This window comes from Macaca thibetana, chromosome 9, assembly GCF_024542745.1.
Source record: "Macaca thibetana thibetana isolate TM-01 chromosome 9, ASM2454274v1, whole genome shotgun sequence".
NCBI lineage: Eukaryota > Metazoa > Chordata > Mammalia > Primates > Cercopithecidae > Macaca > Macaca thibetana.
In genome coordinates, this window is record NC_065586.1 from 129,255,641 (window position 1) to 129,263,996 (window position 8,356).

The 8,356-nt window shown below is 54.6% G+C and overlaps 1 pseudogene; it reads right to left on the reverse strand.

Moving 5' to 3' along the window:
• Positions 1–5,340: 5,340 nt before the first annotated feature.
• On the reverse strand, positions 5,341–6,126 carry LOC126962297 (60S ribosomal protein L5-like; annotated as a pseudogene).
• Positions 6,127–8,356: the final 2,230 nt, after the last annotated feature.

An 8,356-nucleotide genomic window follows, 5' to 3' on the forward strand; every position in this document is an offset into this window, starting at 1 on the left:
AGACGGTCCTGCACGGACCCCGGACCCCGGACCCCAGGCTGCATCCCCCCGGCCACAGATCTGCAGACGGCTGAATTCCAGAGCACAAGCAGCGCAGCTCAGGCCCAAGTGGGCGCGGACTCAGACCTCACACTTCTGTCCCGTGTCCCAGGAAATGACCGGGGCTGCCAGGGCCTGCCTTTCCTTTCCACTCCCGTCCCAGGACGTGGGTACTGGGAAAACCAGTGTTAAGAGGACACTCTTAAACTCACTCTAATTACTTCTTTTCTACATAAATATCAACAACTTCCCTTGTAATCACAGCAGACTCCATACTCACAACTCCAACCACACCCAGCGTAGCCCTTCAGGGAGGCCTGCACAGCAGAAGCAGCAGCAGAGGCACCCAGAGCTCAAGTCCCTCCCTGCCAGCCTCCCCCAGTCTCTTCCAGACACGGTCACTGAACAAGCCACAAGGGGATACAGGGCTGACATCAGCCAGGGACATAGCGGGTGAGTACCCGTGTCTGTGCCCTGGTTCAGAGATTTCTCCAAGTCCAGGTCCTAGAGGGGTGAATACTCCTGGTGAGGGATAGTCTGGGTTAGTCCTCCTGTATCTGTCCTGGTTCGGAGAGTACCCTTGGTCTAGGTCCTATGGACTGAGTACCCTGGTGAGGGATAGCCTGGGTTAGTACTCGTGTCTCTGTCCTGGTTCGGAGAGTACCCTTGGTCTAGGTCCTATGGACTGAGTACCCTGGTGAGGGATAGCCTGGGTTAGTACTCGTGTCTCTGTCCTGGTTCGGAGAGTACCCTTGGTCTAGGTCCTATGGACTGAGTACCCTGGTGAGGGATAGCCTGGGTTAGTACTCGTGTCTCTGTCCTGGTTCGGAGAGTACCCTTGGTCTAGGTCCTATGGACTGAGTACCCTGGTGAGGGATAGCCTGGGTTAGTACTCGTGTCTCTGTCCTGGTTCGGAGAGTACCCTTGGTCTAGGTCCTATGGACTGAGTACCCTGGTGAGGGATAGCCTGGGTTAGTACTCGTGTCTCTGTCCTGGTTCGGAGAGTACCCTTGGTCTAGGTCCTATGGACTGAGTACCCTGGTGAGGGATAGCCTGGGTTAGTACTCGTGTCCCTGTCCTGGTTCGGAGAGTATCGTGGTCCACGTCTTCATGGAGTGAGGACCTCTGGCACGCAGTGCCTCCCTGTTAGGGTTGATGCTCATGCTGGATTCACAGTGAGGCTGTGTTGCTGGGTGAAATACTCGAGGTGACAGTAGTGAGCTGTGCTGCTGTAAGATGAGGACACATTTTCTGGGCTACTTTGTTGGTGCCACTGATGTGGGCTGAACTTTCACCCTCCGTGTGCCCAGGTGGCGGAGGTGGTGGTGCGTTTGCATGCACTGAGCCGAAGCTGTGCCCATGTGTCCTGTGTGTTTGGGAGGCTGAGTTCTCGTGGTCTGAGTCGTCTGAATTGAGTACTAGGTTCTGTGTCACATGGGCTGTGTATCTGTGGTCTGTGTCTCCTGGTAAACACTGTTTAAAATGAGTTCCGAGGTCTGTGACACCAAGAGCGTGCAGGACGCTGGCATGGGCTGAGCTGCCGGGGTAAAGACTCCTGTCTCCACTGCAGCACCTGTGGCTTCGGTGCCTCGGTGGGGTGGGGCCGATGGCCTGCAGGTGAGCAGCGTTAAAGGAAAAATGATTCAATGACGCTTGTTAAAACACAGCAGACTTCATTCAGGGCCATTGGGTCCCTGGGTGTGAGATAGCCTGGGTTAGCACCATGGGGGAGCTGGTCTCCCGGTCCCTGTTGGGGGGTTCTGGTCTCTGGGTCCTTGTTGGAGGGGGGCAAGTCTCTGCATCCCTGTGGGGGTGGGGGTGCTGGTTTCTGGGTCCCTGTGGCGGGGAGCTGGTCTCTGGGTCCCTGGGGCGGGGTCTGTTCTCTGTAGGGGGTCTGGTCTCTGGGTCCCTGTAGGGGGGAGGTCTCTGCATCCCTGTGGGGGGCTGCGCTCTGGGTCCCTGTGGGGGGCAGCAAGATAGTCAGTCAGTGGTGGGATTCTCACCCAGACTTGCTCTTTGGACCAGGGTGGGCTCATTGGTTAACTGGGGAGGAAGGAAGAAGCAGCAGCCAACCTCAGCAAGCAGCTGGGAAGCCCCAGCAGGGCCTCAGCTCCAGGCAGTGCCTTTGGGGGGTGCAAGGAAGGGCCGCCAGGTTGGGACAGCCCTATGCGCAGCTGCGCCTGTATCTTGAGCTGCTCCAGGCCTGCGGTGGGGCCCACTGCCTGCTCCTTAAGCTGCCGCAGCTCCGCAGTGCTTCCCCCGGGGCACTCTGGGGAGTAAGGGGAGTTGGTGCCTGGGCTGCAGGGAATTTCTCCTCCTTCTTCGAGGGTGACCCTGAGAGTGGGTCCCGGCAGCTGGGAAAGGAACATGCACAACTAAGTGCCCGCTGGACCCTGAGGCTGGACTCGCAGTCGGACAACCGACCTCGGCAGCCCTGGGTGGGTCGTCCCTGCCCTGCCTCTGCCCCTGCCCTGCCCCTCTGCCCTGCCCCTGCCCTGCCTCTGCCCCTGCCCTGTCTTGCCCCTACCCTGCCCCTCCCCTGCCCTTCCCCTGCCCCTCCCCTGCCCTGCCCCTGCCCCTCCCCTGCCCCTCCCCTGCCCTTCCCCTGCCCCTGCCCCTTCCCTGCCCCTGCCCCGCCCCTTCCCTGCCCCTGCCCCAGCCCTCCTCTGCCCCTGCCCTGCCCCAGCACTGCCCCTACCCTGCCTCCCTGGCTTGCACCTGCTTCTCCATCCAGCCTGGTCTCTGGAGTGAGATGCAGCTCCAGCACATCCCTGACACCTCTGACCCTCCAGGGCTGTGAACTCGCGCCCATTCACACTCCTTCACGGGACCCCCCGGCCCACAGGCAAACCGGGGCCAGAGAGGGCCAAGCTGGCTGCAGGGGCATGGCAGACCAGTGGACGTGGCCCTACGTGGTGCTAGCGACAGCCTCACAGTATAGCCACGGGCCCCAGCTTGTGGGGCTGCACATTAACCACTCTAGCTTACTGTGTGTCACTACACGTCATTAAAGCTTAAAAATGATTTCACACACACCCAACAAGAAGCAGGGTGACGTTGGGGAGGGGCCAGGTGCCTGGGCCTGGCTGAGTAACATCAGAGCGGAGGGCAGGGCCGGAGGAGACAGCCCAGCTGCAGGGTGTTAGCCTCCTGGATGCGCTAAGGAGCAGCCTCAGGCTCAGCTGGATTTCACGGGCAGGACGGTCATCCAAGGGAAGCAGAAATAAGAACCTTGTTAGTGTCTTGTGTGTGCAGGGCCTCAGGCCTGCTCTGGAGGTGCTGACCCAGGGGCCTCAGGAACCACGGTGGGCTCCACGCCTCTCACATGCCAGGTCCCTAAGCCACTGTCCCTCTCCTTTCGCATGCCTCCCGCCTTAGCACCATGCCAGGGCAGCGACCCTCCCCTGCAAGGCTGGGGCCTCCCCAGGTCACAGGGGAGAAGGGCAGGCAGGATGCGGGGAGAAGGGCAGGCAGGATGCGGGGGAGAAGGGCAGGGAGGATGCGGGGGAGAAGGGCAGGGAGGATGCGGGGAGAAGGGCAGGAAGGATGCGGGGGAGAAGGGCAGGCAGGATGCGGGGAGAAGGGCAGGGAGGATGCGGGGGAGAAGGGCAGGGAGGATGCGGGGGAGAAGGGCAGGGAGGATGCGGGGAGAAAGGCAGGCAGGATGCGGGGGAGAAGGGCAGGCAGGATGCGGGGGAGAAGGGCAGGCAGGATGCGGGGAGAAGGGCAGGCAGGATGCGATGCGGGGAGAAGGGCAGGCAGGCCCCACACAGAAACTTCTGTGGCCAGATCCATGACACTGCCCTCTGACATCAGCGGTATTTGTGCCTCCCCCAGGGGTGTCTGGGAGCTGGTGGAGTCCAGGCCACAGCTGGGAACGCCTCAAGGGAAACCGTGTGTCCCGGCCTCAGCCTGCGGCCCTCCTGTAAGGAGGGGTGAAATAGCACAGCGTCCACAGTTGGAGTGCCTGGAGAGCACCAGGGACCCCAGCCTCCCGCCCCTCAGGCCACAGCATCAGGAAGGACAGCAGCCCCTGTGGGAGGTGTGGCAGGGCTCAGGCAAGCAGCCTCCACTGTGAGTATGAAAGCAAGGCCACCGGGGAAGGGCCTGTGGCCAAGAGCACCCAGTGAGGTCCAGATCCCAGGGGGAGTTTGGTTGGGAGATGGCACCTCTGGTCCGTGGGCAACAAGGACACGCATGGTCCTGTACCGTCCCCTTCCCAGGCCCAGGAGCCACCGGCAGCAGCTGAGCCCTGGGAGCGCCCCAGCCAGGCTCTAAGGGAACGTACAGGGGATCTGGTGACTGGGGCTGGGTCGGGGCTGGGTCGGGGCTGGGACCTCCTGGGCTCTCTCACGTGTGTTTCGGCCCCATCTCCGGTGTTCAGATGAGGACGGGGCTCAAATCCCCACACTGGGCAGGGGTGGAGCTGGGACCTTGAGCATCGGGTCCCAGGAAGGCCCCTCCAGCTGCTCATAAACACGTCAGGGCATCAGTGGGCTCTGGGACCCTGACCCTGCTCTGTGGATGGCGTCTGGGCCTCAGCCAGGAGGAGGCCTCCTGCTCTGAGCTGGTTTTCGGAGAAGCCATTGAGGCACAGAGGAAATGCGGGACTGGAGGACATCCTAGAGGCTGGGACACCCTCACCAGTGCTGGGATCCGGGGGCCCGACGCCCCCCAGGCCTCAGCCTCACTGAGTGGCCACCATCACCCCGAGGGCCCACAGCACTACACAGCATCCCGGAGCCCTGTGGCCTTGTTCTGTCTTGGACCGAGCACCCCGCTCCCGGAAGGTCCTGCCTCCACAGACACCCCGTGCAGGCCAGGACCTGGACCTGCAGAGCCACACACCGAGCAGCCCTGGTTTCTGCTGCTGCCCTGGGGGCGGGAGCCAGAGTGTCCCGGTGCTGAGGAGCACGGCCCCAGAGAGAAAACATTAGCGCATTAAGTATGTACCTACTTCTCAGGTCTTTTCATCTTTTTCTGAGAAACGTATCCTATTTAATAGAATGAAAAGGAGCGTTCCATTATTTTCCAAGAAACGACCATTCATCCAGGAAAGGTGATGGGCTTTTTGAATTTTATTTACAGAACACTACAGTATAAAGTCAGTTTTGCTGTTCACGCATTTGGGAACGGCATGGCTGGTGAGCTAGACATGTCTTGTTTGGATTCAGTTTGAGCTTATTCTGGAATTTTGTTTTAAAGATAAACAGTTGTTTATAATGGCTCAATCTAAGGGCCAGGAAGGTCTCACCTGGCCCTGCCCCTCAGACACGCACCCACCTCACGTCACCCTTTGCCTCACAGCCTGACTGCCACCTCTCCCATCACCTGGTAAGGCCCCTTATGAAACCGTTTCCACGAATAGAGCAAGAGGAACAACAAGCTGTTCTTTATGTATTGAGGGAACTGTTTCTTGTAAGCGTCTCTATCTTCTTGCATTAAGTAGTGCATGTAATCTGCAACGTTCTGGCCCGTGATGCACTTCCATGTACTTCTGTGTTAAATTCCTTGTTGTCAGAATCATAACCAGGGAATTGTTTGGGGCTGTGAGGGACAGACCAGCCTCCATCCACAGCTCCATCCAGGGTGCCAAAAATTCATTGCCAGTGGTAGTTCCGGCAAGGCCTGCATCCAAATAGCAGGTAAAGGCACCTGGCTGACCCTCAATGCTTTCCACATTGTATTCATCACCAGTCACCTCCACTTTGCCTTCTTAGATCTTGTCCAGGCCAGACCCATTGAGAAGCCTGCGGGCCAGCAGCAGCCAGGACAATACCCCGCAGCATCATTTATCAGGACAACCTTCACATGGTGTTTTGGCAGTTCATGTGCATATGCTGCACAGACTATCATATCCCCCTCTATCTGGGCATAAGCAATCTGACAAATGATTTCTCTGTTTGTTACACGAACGATCATCCTGTATTTGGGTGTGTTGTCTTTATTTTTATCCTGAATCACCAAGTGTTTCCGAGCATAGTAATCAGTTTTACCCTCTCATCGTCTTCTAAATTTCACCTGGTATCTCTTAAAGTAGGCCTTATTCTTAACAACTTTAACAAACCCCATCCTGCAAAACAGAGACCCGCATCTGCGGCTTGACAGAGACCAGCCTCTTGTCCCTTTTTTCACTTTTAAAAACCTGCTTGTAAGAATCAATGCAAGAAGTCCAGTAACTCAAGTGGCCAGAGTGCTGTGTGTCCTCGAAACAGCCACACCAGCTCTCCAAGAAGAGGTCTTCACCAGGCTGGTGAACTGCCTGGAGTGACAGAAACAGAATTCAGAATATGGCTAGGAGCAAACATCGTTGAGATTCAGGACAGCAAAGCCCAACTCAAGGAAAATAAGAATCACTATAAAGTGATACAGGAGCTGAAGGACGAAAGGGCTAGCATGAAAAACAACCTCATGGATCTGACAGGGCTGAGTAAACACAATACAAGAATTTCAGGCTGGGCTCGTTGGCTCACGCCTGTAATCCCAGCAGAGCCAAGTCACACAATACAAGAATTTCAGGCCGGGTGCGGGGGCTCACACCTGTAATCCCAGCAGAGCCAAGTCACACAATACAAGAATTTCAGGCCCAGCACGGTGGCTCACACCTGTAATCAGCAGAGCCAAGTCACACAATACAAGAATTTCAGGCCCAGCGCGGTGGCTCACACCTGTAATCACAGCAGAGCCAAGTCACACAATACAAGAATTTCAGGCCCAGCACGGTGGCTCACACCTGTAATCACAGCAGAGCCAAGTCACACAATACAAGAATTTCAGGCCCAGCGCGGTGGCTTACACCTGTAATCACAGCACTTTGGGAGGCTAAGACGGGTGGATCACCTGAGGTCAGGAGTTCAAGACCAGCCTGGCCAACATGGTGAAACCCCATATTTACTGAAAATACAAAATTTAGCCAGGCATGGTGGCAAGTGACTGTACTCTCAGCTACTCAGGAGGTTGAGGCAGGAGAATTGCTTGAACCCAGGAGGATGAGGTTGCAGTGAGGCAAGATCATGACACTGTACTCCAACCTGGGTGACAGAGTAAGAATCTTTCTCAAAAAAATTCTTTAAAAAAGAATTTCACAATGCAATCACAAGTATTAACTTCAGAATAAACCAAACTGAGGTAATCTCAGAACTTCAAGACTGGTTATCTGAAATAAGACAGACAAAAATAAAGAAAAAAGAATGAAAAAACCTCCAAGAAGTGTGGAATTATGTAAAGAGGCCAAATCTATGAATCACTGGCAACCCCGAAAGGGAAGGAGAGAAAGCAAACAACTTGGAAAATGTATTTCAGGATCTCGTTCATGAAAACTCCCCCAACCTTGCTAGAGAGGCCAACAGTCAAATTCAGGAAATACAGAGAACCCCTGCAAGATTCTATACAAAAAGATCATCCCCAAAATGTCTGACATAATCATCAGATTTTTCAAGGTCAAAATGAAAGAAAGAATGTTAAAGGCAGCTAGAGGGAAAGGGCAGGTCACCTACAAAGGGAACCGCATCAGCCTAACAGCAGACCTCTCAGCTGAAACCCTACAAGCAAGAAGAGATTGGGGGCCTATATTCAACATTCCTAAAGAAAAAAGTCTTCAACCAAGAACTCAATATTCAGCCAAACTAAGCTTCCTAAGTAAAGGAGAGATAAGATCCTTTTCAGATAAGGAAATACTGAGGGAATTCATTACCACCAGCCCTGCCTAAAAAAGATCTTGAAAGGAGCACTAAATACAGAAACAAAAGACCAGCTAATACAAAAATGCACTTAAATACACAGACTAGTGGCACTATGAAGCAACCACACAAACACACCAGCATAATAAGCAGCTATCAGCACAGGGACAGGATCAAATCCACACAGATCAACACTAATCTTGAATAGAAATGGGCTAAATGCCCCACTTAAAAGGCACAGAGTGGCAAGCTGGATACAAAACCAAGACCTAATACTATGCTGTCTTCAAGAGACCCATCTCACACATAATGATACTCATAGGCTCAAAATAAAGGGATGGAGGAAAATCTACCAAGCAAACAGAGAACAAAAAGCTGGGGTAGGAATCCTAACTTCAGATAAAACATTTCAAACCAACAAAGATCAAAAAAGACAAAGAAAGGCATATATGGTAGAGAGTTCAATTTAACAAGAAGACCTAACTGTCCTAAATATATATGCACTCAACACAGGAGCTACCGGATTCATAAAACAAGACCTACAAAGAGACATAGGCTCCCACACGATACTAGTGGGAGACTTCAACACTCCACTGGCAGTATTAGACAGGTCATTGAGGCAGAAAATTAACAAGGAT